Source organism: Talpa occidentalis, unplaced genomic scaffold, assembly GCF_014898055.3.
Source record: "Talpa occidentalis isolate TD23 unplaced genomic scaffold, MPIMG_talOcc4v2.1 talOcc4.2, whole genome shotgun sequence".
Lineage (NCBI taxonomy): Eukaryota > Metazoa > Chordata > Mammalia > Eulipotyphla > Talpidae > Talpa > Talpa occidentalis.
Window position 1 is genome coordinate 59,649,607 of NW_023602073.1, and position 11,626 is coordinate 59,661,232.

The 11,626-nt window shown below is 50.0% G+C and overlaps 1 long non-coding RNA gene across 1 annotated transcript; it reads left to right on the forward strand.

The window, feature by feature from the left end:
* The first annotated feature begins 1,859 nt into the window (after positions 1–1,859).
* LOC129146330 (uncharacterized) lies at positions 1,860–8,776 on the forward strand. The gene is made up of 3 exons (XR_008552895.1): positions 1,860–2,151; positions 4,306–4,472; positions 8,423–8,776. It is a non-coding gene; the product is annotated as an uncharacterized LOC129146330 (long non-coding RNA).
* The last annotated feature ends 2,850 nt before the right edge of the window (positions 8,777–11,626 follow it).

Below are 11,626 nucleotides of genomic sequence, written 5' to 3' on the forward strand. Positions count from 1 at the left end.
AGTTTATCAGCTGCCAGGAGCAGCAGGAGGAATGAGGTGTGGAGGCCTCAGGAGGAAGTAAGGAGCACAGGAAGGTGAAGGATGACAAAGGCCCTGCTTGCCAGTAGCTTAGGAGAGAACTTGGCCTTGAGAAGAAGCAGGGGGAAGGAGTGTAATTCATCCCTTAGTACCCCAGAATGTCAGGGGCTCATTCTGCCTGCTCTTTAGGGGTCAGCAGCAAACAGATATATCATCTCCGTGTACTTTGGGACTTGCCTGAGATGAACATTTTTAAGAAGGAATCCCAGCTGCTGCAGGAGCAGATGGTGCTGTGGGGGCAGCCAAGGGCCTCAGCAAGAGCACTGGCTGGAGTGAGGAGGCCTGGGGCCTAGCCCCGCCCCTGCTCCTTACTTGCTATGTGACTCTGAGCAAGTCCCTCCAGGTTCCCTTGTGAAGAATGGGCGGGTCCCCTGCAGAGGGCTGGGTGAGCCGAGGCCTCCTCCTCTGCAGTGAGGTGAGGACGAACACTGTCCTGGTCAGCAGGGAAGATTTATTTTCCTATTTATTTGTCCATTCAGCTGCAGACAGCAGGACTGGCTTGCAGCAGCCACCCCGGTGTTCATCCTTTTCTGCTGTAGCTGTTTGCCCGACGACTAATTTATTTAGTGGCCTCCCTGTCTGAAGCTGGGTCACTGTGACCTCCAACCCATTTTCCTCTGGCCTCCCCCTGACAATATCAGGAGACGCCGTTCAAGGTGTAGGGGTGGGCGATTTCAGAACATACCTCATTCCTCGTTGACTCTTGCGTGTGGAAACGATCTTAAGACCACGGGGTCCAGCTGCCACCTGGTGCTTTGGGCCCCTCCTCAGAAGCTCCACCTCGCAGTTTAGGAGGCTCATTACCTCTTCTGATCCACTCTTACAGAAAATTCATCCTTTCTGGAACCAAAGTCCCATCCTCTCTGTCCTCTCCCTTTCATTCTAGCTCTTCTTCTTGGGAGCAATACTTAGAGCAAATTCTACAGGATGCACAGGCCTGCCCTTCTGGTACTTCTGCTATTTCAAGGTAGTATCTTACCACCCCCCACCCCCACCCCCACCCCGACTTCTTGGGCTCAACCTGCCCAGGGTCCTCACACTGCTATTTCCAAGTCCCTCGTCATGCTCCTGCCTCTGACAATTATTGATTGAGCTTCCAGTCTGATGGCAGAGACCCTGATCTTCAGGGAGCTCCCAGTCTGGAGATAGTCTTCCTTCCAAGGACCAAAAATTGAGTAACAAAATCATCTAGGCATCCGGACTGTTGGATTTCCAACTGGTGTGACTGCTGGACTGGAAACCCTTTCAGAGGTGAGTGGGTTTAGTCAAGTCTTCCAGGAAAGGAAATTTTCCAGTTCTTTCCAAACAGCAGTCCTGCCCTTTCTCTGAGAGTGTGGAATCTCCAGGCTTGTTCCGTTGCCACCCCCTCCCCCACCCTCCACTGAGCAGGAGAAAGAGAACTGGGAGAGCATGTGCTTCAGTTCTCCCCTACCTCACCAAGTAATCCTGGGGGGGGGGCGGGGAGGGCACCCACTGACTTGGTACCACAAAGACCTGGGTCTAGCGGACGTGAGCTTGGGGAAGCCACCCCAGCATGTTGTTTTTTTCTCCTGACTTCTAGAAGATGTTTCTAGAGGGGCTCAAGAGTGGGCCACTAGCCCTCACATCCAGTCCTCCTCACCCACCCCAGCTCTTAATTTATTAACAACTGTGGAACTGGCTTTGAAATTATGGGAGACCATGTTGTTTCTTTCCTCAGCAACTCTTATGGTCCCCGAGGGGAGGCGAGCTGAGAGCGCCAGATACACAAATATGCTGTGAAAACCCTGTGGATTTGCAGTTCTAGCAAGAAGAAGGAAATTAGCTGTAATAAGCCGCTGTTGCCTCACCCAAAAGCCTCCAACGCAGACCCTCGGAGGGACTCCTGGCTCTTTTCTTCTGTTCTCCCGCCTTTCCAGTCACCTGCCGTCACGGGTAGTGGCCTCCTCCACACCCAATCCTGTGACATCACTGATGGGAATTATCAAGATCCCTGGGGCTGTGAGGAGGAGGAGGAGGAAGCCACAGGCACTCAAAGAAGCTGTCCCTGGCCTCTCCCTGAGCCATTAGTTTGAATGGTGGTAGGAGAAGCAGGTGGGAGTCAATTTTCATTTTCCTAGAATTGCTTGGAAAGGAGAGGGTTATTTGGAAGTTTCTGAAAGGTGAAAGGGGTTCATTGGCCCCCAAATAAAAGGCGGAGTAGGCGTCTGGCCTTTCCTTTTTCCTTTCCTGAGGAGAAGGAAGGGCTGAAACTCCTAAGTGACTATCCCACAGAGGCTGCTGCACTTGGGCAGAAGGTAGACTGGCCCCGTGGCTGGAGCCATGGGAGGAGCTGGGGCTAGCCCTTGACTGGCTAGCAAGTTCTCCCATCGCAGTCCGGTCTCTGGTTTCTGGCATAAAGAATATAATTCAGTCACGTGGCAGCCGTTATATAAACATTCGTTGACTTGAGTAGGGTGGGTTCTCCCACTAACTTGCTTTGTGACTTCTGGCAAGTCACATAACCTCTCTGGGCTTCAGGGTTTTACATATACACATAAGCACGCACACACACGTAAAAGGAGAACAGAGCTGAGATGAATGAGCCATTCCTGGGATGTAGGATTTTTTTTTTTAAAGATTTATTTATTTATTTATTTATTTATTTATTTGTTTATTTATTTATTTATTTATTTATTTATACAAGCACTGGGTACAGTCAGAAGCATGGGAGGGCGAGAGAATTCACCAGAGCCAGAGCAGGGAGCAGAGCAGGCAGAAGGACTGAAGCACACTGCTGAAGGGAGCAGCGGGCGGCGGGAGAGGTCTGCGCGCCATGCGGGACCCTCCTCCAGTGGCCGGGGAGCAACCCAGCGCTCAACCGCTGCGCCACCGGGGAGGCCCTGATGTCATTTTTTTTTTTTTTAAAGATTTATTTATTTATTTATTTATACAAGCACTGGGTACAGTCAGAAGCATGGGAGGGCGAGAGAATTCACCAGAGCCAGAGCAGGGAGCAGAGCAGGCAGAAGGACCGAAGTACACTGCTGAGGGGAGCAGCAGGCGGCAGGAGAGGTCTGCGCGCCATGCGGGACCCTCCTCCAGTGGCCGGGAGCAGCCGGGGATCGAACCGGGCTGCAGAGGCTGCGGGCAGCTTCGCAACCCAGCGCTCAATTGCTGCACCACCGGGGAGGCCCAGGATGTAGGATTTTTTGAACTAGGACCCAAATATACTTCCCGTCATGTCCACTAGCCAAAGTTTATGTGTTGTCTTCTGTGGAACCCCCCCGCCCTCCTTGTTCTTGGGGCTGTTGTCTTGGTGCCCAGAGTTCCTGCTGATCAAGCTAAAATGTAGAGTCAGGAGGGCCTCCCCTGGTGGCGCAGTGGTTGAGCACTGGGCTGCGAAGCTGCCCGCAGCCACTGCAGCACCAGTTCGATCCCCAGCCACCGGGGAGGGTCTCACATGGGGCTCAGACCTCTCCTGCCGCCCACTGCTCCCCTCAGCAGTGTATCTTGTCAGTCTGCCTGTTCTGTTCCCTGCTCTGGCTCTGGTGAATCCTTTCACCCTCTAGCACTTCTGACTGTACCCAGTGCTTGTATAAATAAATAAATAAATCTTAAAAAAAAAAATGTAGAGTCAGGAAGGGGACCTCTTCTCAGAGCAAAAGTCCTGGTATGAGGAACATACTGGGAAAACAGCACCTACTGAAAACAGCAGGCAGACATCATGGCCAGATTGGCAAGATCAGCTAGAATATCTTACTTGTAAAGATTAGCATTAAGTTAGGTAAGAATAGGGACTAGAGATAGTAGGCTTTGATTAGTGGGAACTGTGGACACCCCCTTCCCACCTCCCACAAACAATAGCCCCCGGTCATTTTACCTAAGCTTGTACCAGACAATGACACATCCAGATAATGTACCCCCACGCATGTACATTCCCTCATGTACTTGTCCATCTTCTCTGAACCTGGTTCTAAATAAATCAGAGACTGCCCAGGGGTCGGGGCTGCACTTTTTAAGGTATGGCCCTCTAGGCCTCTCTCACTTGGACTTTGAGTATTTTTTTTCTCATCCCACACCCGCTTCCATCACTGCTGACCCGAGAGGTGACAGTCTTCTGTGGCCTCGCTCACTGAGAATGCTATTAGATTGGAAGTTTTACACCCAAAGGGATAATCCTGATTTTTCATTATCATCTTTGTGATGTAAAACTTTAGCAAGAAAATGAATTCTTACCAATATTCTTGTATCTTTTTATTTCTGTAGGATTTACCAGATTGTTTCCCCTGGGGGAGACCACAGGATGTCATGGAAAAGAGCCTAGAGGAGGAGCCTGACTGCTCGAAGTGGAAGCCTGGCTCAGCCGCTTACCAGCTGTGTGACCCTGAGCATGCTCTTGAACCTCTCTGTGCCTCAGTTTCCTCATCTATGACGTAGGGGAAATGATTATTATTACCATTTTTTAAAGATTTATTTATTTTTGCATATAAGAACTGGGGTACAGGCCAGAGGTGCAGGGGGTGAGAGGATTCACCAGAGACAGAGTGGGGAGCAGAACAGGCAGATTGGCTGAAATACACTGCTGAGGGGAGCAGCAGGAGAGACAGGAGAGGTCTGCTGCTCCATGTGTGAGTCAGCTCACTGGCTGGCCAGGAATCCGGGGATCAAATTCAAACTTGAGCTGCAGAGGCTGCGGATAGCTTCACAGTGCTGTGCTTAACTCCTTGCGCCACCAGGGAGGCCCTGAAATATTATTACTGTAATAACATAATACCTTGGGAAAAGTGGGCTCTTTGTTTCTTTGGTGTGTTTGGCCTGGATCTTTGCTAGAGCGATCAATTCGAAATGTGTAACTTCTGAAATCTTGAGAAACACCTGACAGGAAGCTCTGTGAGGTAGAATGCTGGGGTTGGGGGGGTTGTGTGTGTTCCTGGTTGATACATTCTGGCTAACTGAGTGCCCCATTTCTTTTCATTTTATTCCTTGAAAATGTGTTTGAAATGCACAACCCCCCTTCCTTGTTTTGCTCAGGGTAGCTAACATCCCTTTAGGTGTGGCCTCAAGGTGCTATTGGAAGGAATGTTGGCCAGGCTGTGGGAGGGCTGCAAGTCTGTCCTGTCTCCACCTTTGGCTTCTGCATCTACAAAATGGGGGTCACGATACCCAGAGGGTGCTTGGGCTTTCCTGTTTCACAACATTAGGTGAGGCGAGGACTCCGAGAGAACTTTGCAAACTGTAAAGGCTGGTGCACCCAAAAGAATGCATCATCCCCATCATGGAGACTCTCCTTCCTGACAGCCCATTTCCATCACAAGAAGGCACCACATCCCAGGTCCTGCAGGGAGGCCCAGGTGACAGTTTAAAGGCGCTGAGTCTAGGACTTCACCCCAGGGAATAGGATGTTGTTTTGTTTCTCTTTTCATGTTCTTTTGTGATTTTTTTTAAAAAAAGATTTTATTTATTTAATATTGCATAGAACTTGGGTGTAGGCCAGAGGTGTGGGGGTAAGTAGGTTCACCAGAGACAGAGTGGGGAGCAGAGCAGGCAGATCTACTGAAATACACTGCTGAGGGGAGCAGCGGGTGAGACAGGAGAGGTCTACTGCACCATGTGGGTAGCTCCCTGGCCAGGGATCGAACTCATGCTGCAGTGGCTGCCAATAACTTCATAGTGCTGAGATCGTGCTGAGACTTAAACCCTCGTGCCACCAGGGTTTAAGTGATTTTATTTTATCCTAAAGCCAAAACAAAAACCCAGTTAATGGACTGAGGTTTCAGAGGATGAAAGTGTGTGTGAATCATGAAATACATGTATGTTGGGTCCACATGGGGCCCAACCTTGACCGATGGTTTCCAGAGTTCTTCCTCATGTACCATCAACACTGTGTGCTCTGCAGCTGTTCCTTCACTGCACAAGACTGTGGAGAACCGCCAGATACTGCTATAGGTGTAGAGAGAAGGTCACGAATAAGGCAACAATGTCCATGCCCTCATGGAGCCCACAAGAAGGTGGACAGAAGGTGGCACTAAACAGAGAGATGAATAAAAAAGGGAACTTTTCCTTACCACTTTTTTTTATCTTTTTTTAAATATTTTATTTTAATGCTTACATCATTTTTCATTTTTGCACAATGTATACATTTTCATTTTGGTTATATTCCCCATGCAATTGCACCCCCCTTATTTTGACCTTAATCCTTCCTCTCCCCCCGACCCCCTGCAGTGTGTCTCTGGTCCATAGTTGCTTGTTGATTTTGATTTTTACTTTATATTAATTAATCTTTTTCCTGGTCTCTTATTTAAATTTTCTAGATTCCTGCTATGAGTGAGACCATCCGGTATTTTTCTTTTTCTTTCTGACTTATTTCGCTGAGCATGATCCCTTCTAGCTCCATCCATGTTGCTGCAAACTGCATGTGTTTATCTTTTTTGATTGCTGAGTAATATTCCATTGTGCATATACACCACATCTTCTTGATCCGGTCATCTATTTTTGGGCATTTGGGTTGTTTCCAAATAGCTTAGCTATTGTAAATAGTGCTGCTATAAACATAGGGGTGCAGGTGCCCTTTGGAATTAATGTTTCTGTGTCATTTGTTTTACCACTTTTTTTAAAGATTTATTTATTTATGCATAAAAGAACTGGGGTACAGGCCAGAGGTGCTGAGGGGAGCAGCGGGCAAGACAGAAGAGGTCTACTGCGCCATGTGGGTTGCTCCCTGGCCGGCCGGGGATCTAACTCATGCTGCAGAGGCTGCGGATTGCTTCATAGAGCTGTGCTTAACCCCTTGCACCACCAGGGAGGCCCCCAAAAAGGGAACTTTAGATTGCAATGAGTTTAGATTGCTGTGAAGAAAACCAAGTGGGGGGAATGTGATCCAGAATGACTTGGGCGGCAAGGGCACACCTGTGAGCATGGTCACAATAGGACAGCATCTGTTGAATGGACAACTTGATGTAACAGGGATTCTCCTAGAGCCTTTCTCTAATAGAAATGCAATTCCTATGAATAATAGTGACAGTATTGGCAATAACTGGGCACTTGCTGGTGCCACAACGGGTCGTAAGAATCCACTCATCTAATCCCCCAACAGCTCCATGAGAAGGGTGTTATTACCCCTGACTTTACAGATGAGGAAACTGAGGCAGAGAGCCGTTAAGTGACTTCCCCAACATCACACAGCTAATAATCGGTGAAGCTTGGATCTGAGGGTCCTACAGATTTATGAATATTGTTGCTTTGGGGGCTATGGTACAAGTATTTGAACTGTCACTGGGTAGTTATGCTCCATTAAGTATTCTTCATTCAATTTGACCCATTTTCAAAATGCATTTGGTAATTTGTAGGTTTTATTTCATTTTAATGAAGAGGGATTCCCTTGGGAACTAAGGAAGCTGGTGGTTCAGGGAGCTTTGTAGCTTCTAGGATGGTAGAGAATCACCAAGTCGTGGGCTAGGAAAGCTGCAAAGGCGGTGGAGACCATCTGGCCCAGGTCACTTATGCGCAAATCAGGAAAGTGAGTCCAAAGCCACACACTCACCACACACTGGCCCCCTGGCCTCCCCAGACTCCATCACATTTTGAGGAGCGTGTCAGATTCTATTAAGAGTAACCAAGCGCAGTGTTCAAACATGGTTTCAGCCTATTTGTCCAGGGACACCACAGCTTTGGAGGCAGCAAACATGCCCATTTGTTACTATTTGCGAAGATACTGTACACCAAACATGGGCTTTCTGTAAACAAATTAAAAAGTAATAAAGTGGCCCCATCTGCATACTAGAGCACCGTGCTTCCATTTTAATGAAGCTTGCTATTGCAAAGCCATTTTGATAGCTTGTCAAACATGCTGAAGCCCATGGCTGAACATGGAAATATGTGGCGTTCCTTCCTGCTGCCCTGCCTCCCTCCAGTGTGTGCGGTGAAGCTGCCAGGTGTAGACAGGACTACTGAGGAGTGGATAGTGACCCTGGGCCGTCTCCCTGGTGGGGGACACCAATATGTCCATATGATGCTGTGTTCTGTGAAATGTCAAGGTCAGATGTCACATGATGGTCCACCGAGTCCCACGACAGTAGTAATAGAAGCAATATTTAATCAGCCTGTACCATATGTCAGGGTACTGGAGATTTTCTGTTTATTTCCTCTAAATCCACTATCCACTCTGCCCTGCCTTGTGCCCTGGGGAGACGGACTTCATGGGTGCTGTGGATCACACCCCTTGGACTCCTGTGGCCACTCTGGAGGCAGTTACCCTAGGAAATAAAGGGGAGAGGGTGGGGTAGGTGTTGGGCTGAGAGTGGACCCTGACCAGTGCTCAGATGCCTGTCTAGAGCTGGGGTCCACCTCTGGCCTGGGCAACAGCTTTCTTCCCTTACCGTTCCAGGCCTCTGCTGCTAACGCTGCCAGGGTTGCTGCCTGGAAGGAGTTCTGAAGCACCCCTCCTTGCTTTCCTCAACTGGCCCACATCTTTGCAAATAACCTCTTCGTAGACTCTCCTCAGTGGTTTGAAGGAACCATCTGTCTCCTGCCAGGACCCAGATGAACACAAACAGCCTGAGCTAAGCTTTAGCTTAGCCTTCCAGGCCCCTCAAAACAACGCCCTCCAGCCCCCTCAAAACAACTCTGTGTGAAGGGCTGTTGTTAGCTCTATTTACAGAGAAGGTAACTGGAGATTCAACTTGCCCAAAGCTGAGGGAGTGGCACAATTAGAACCCAGTCTGTCAGTCAACAGGATAAATTCTTAACCCTTGCTGACTGCAGTCCTGTTTATCTTCAGGAATCTCCAGGAAGAGGGAGACCCACCGGTTACGCCATCATGTGCCAACAAACATCTATTGAGCACCTTTTATGAGCAGGCCTGGTGCTAGGATTTAGAGATAAACAGTAACTTCCTCTCCCTCTGGAGGAGACCACAGTCTGGTCCCTTGGTCCCTTGCTTCTCAACCATGGCAGCGTGACAGCATCACCTTGCCACCCCACGCCTGGCCCATTAAATCAGAATGCTGGTGATGGAGCCCTGCATTAATGTTTTAGGAAACTTTCCTGTGGAGTCTGATGAGTTAGAAAGCTGAGGACTAGAGCCCAATGTGACAGGTGGTCAGAGAAGGTTGAGAGAAACCTGTATTTGGGCTGGTTGGGGAATGTGGGCTGGCCTTGGAGGATTTGCAAAGATAGAGGCTGGCAGAGGTAAGCCAGGCTGGGGGAATCACTGGCCTGCATGTTTGCTATTATTCATTCAACAAACACTAGTTAGTCAGCAACTGAAACTCAAGCACTCTATGTGGTTGATATACAGAGATGTTCCTGCTGGCTTCCACAGCACTGAACATCCTTCTGGACTCTGGAGAGGGCAGGGTGTCAGGGGCCCATTCACTCCTCTCCCTGTCCCTGAAGTCAGGGACTGTCCTGTGAAAGCTGATGGCTGGGGCTGGGGCAGAACCAGGGAAGAGAGTATGAACTGGTCATGATCTCCATTAGCCTCTACCACCAAATCACAGATGCCACAGCCCGTACTAGGTCTTTCCACTTCCTGCCAGGACTTGCAGTGCCCTGTCTTGCTGCCCATCTACCCTACCCAGGTGGGATGGAAGGAAATTCTGAGTAAATGGGACATCCCTCATTCCGTTCCTAGAGCACTCAAAGTCTTCTTCTAGAAGACAAGTGACTTGACACCCAAGAAAAGACCTAGCTCTGCCTTCAGGGAGCCCCAGTCTGAGGGAGGACACAGCCCTGCCTCAGGGAGCCCCAGTCAGAGGGGAGACACAGCCCTGCCTCAGGGAGCCCCAGTCACAGGGGGATGGCACTGTTCAGGGAGCTTTTAGCTCAATGATATAGACATGACTCTGGACATGTAAGAAATCCCAGAATGAGGGACCAGAACCTCAGAGAGCTGGAAGTCAGAGCGGGAGGTGCCACACCTTCGCGTACAGGTAGAACAAGAGGCCTCCTTTGTGGGCCGAGCTGGGCTGCCACCGAAGCAGGGCTGCTGTTTCCTGCTCAGGACACCTTTGCACTACGGCGCCCACACTATGCCTACCAAGTCCTGGGCAAGCCTGTCCAGCGGCTGCAGACCCTCTGGGGTGAAAAAAAAATGGAAGAGTGTAGAGAATGACGGAGGGTGGGGGAGCCGGGCCAGCAGCCTCAGCCCAGACTCCCAATACCCTCCCCCAGGACAGCAACCTGACTTCTCTGATGCTCCTTCCGGCACCCTTCTCCCATTTTCCTGAACTGTTACCCACTCCCTTCCCTGCCCCACAGAGGATGGAGGCACGCCTGCCTCGAGACCTCTCCCTCACTGGGTGCTGGCGATGCTTCCAGATGAACTAGCAGCTGATAATAATAATAATAATAATAATAATAATTTAGCATTTACTGTGTTCCTAGGATTGCTTGAAATCTTTGTATTATTATTTAATCTTCATGTTAGCACAGGGAGTTATCATTTTCTAGATGAGGAAAAAGAGACACAGAGAGGGTAAGCAATTTGTCCAAGGTCACAGAGCTGTGAGGCATGGGGGATTGGACCAAGGCAGTCTGGCTGCGGAGCCCCTGCTCCTGCTGAAATTGTGCAGAATTAACGAGGTGTAGGTGCAAGATGGGGCTTTGCTGGATGGAGTTGAAGGAAGCAGGCTCACCTCCCCAACCCTCTGGCAGGAAGGAAGGAAGGAATTCAAGTTGGACCCTGTTCCTGATTTTGCTCTCCTCTCCCTCTCTAGCTGAGAGGCTGAGGATTTGGGGATGGAGGCCCCTTTGTTCCAGTGTGTAGGGTAAAGAAAATGTCAGGCTTTTCTGCCCTCCCGCCATCAGGATAGATGATGGATCCTTGCGGTCCTGAAGGCATGCCTGATGGCGGGCTCCTGGAGTAGGGTGTGAGCAGAGGTAGATAGGATTCACCTGGGCTGAGACTGGGCTTTTAAGGGCGGCGTCATGGGGATGCCAGGAGAAGCCGAAAGAGAAGCTGAGAAGAGCAGAGAGAACACCAGAGAGAGCCCAGAGAGAGTGAAGATTTGCTGGGGGCTGGGAGGCCTGCCAGCCTCCCGGCCCCCCAGCACCCTTGCCTGCCGTGTACCTGGTAAATCCCAATAAAAGCCTGCAAAAACTACTGAGGGCTCCAGGACTCCTCCTTAACCCGGTCTGCTAGATCAGAAAACCTGCCCTGTGTCCATTCCTGCCTTTACAGTGTATGCCCGGAGTAGGGTGGGTTATAAATTAACTGCCCTCCAAGACTGGCAGGTCCATCCAGCACTGCACAGACGGCAGCCTGGGGCAGGAAACTCCATTAGTAGCTCCCACTCAGCTGCATCTGGACCCTTTTGCGCCCTCCTGGAGGGAAAGGTGAGTCATGCTGGCTTCAAGGAGGTCCAGGAGGACTGGATCACTGCTCCTCAGGTAGCTTCTGGGCTGTGCACCCAGCCCTCATGGGAGGGGAGGGTCACTGATGAGTGGGTCTGAAGGTTAAATGATCACCTACCGCCCCGCCCCCCACCCCGCTAGGGCACCTTCCTCATTTTTCCTCATTAGCTCACTTAATCCTCACAACAGCCCTATGTGTTATTCCAGTTATCCTACAGGTTCAGAGAGTCTGAAT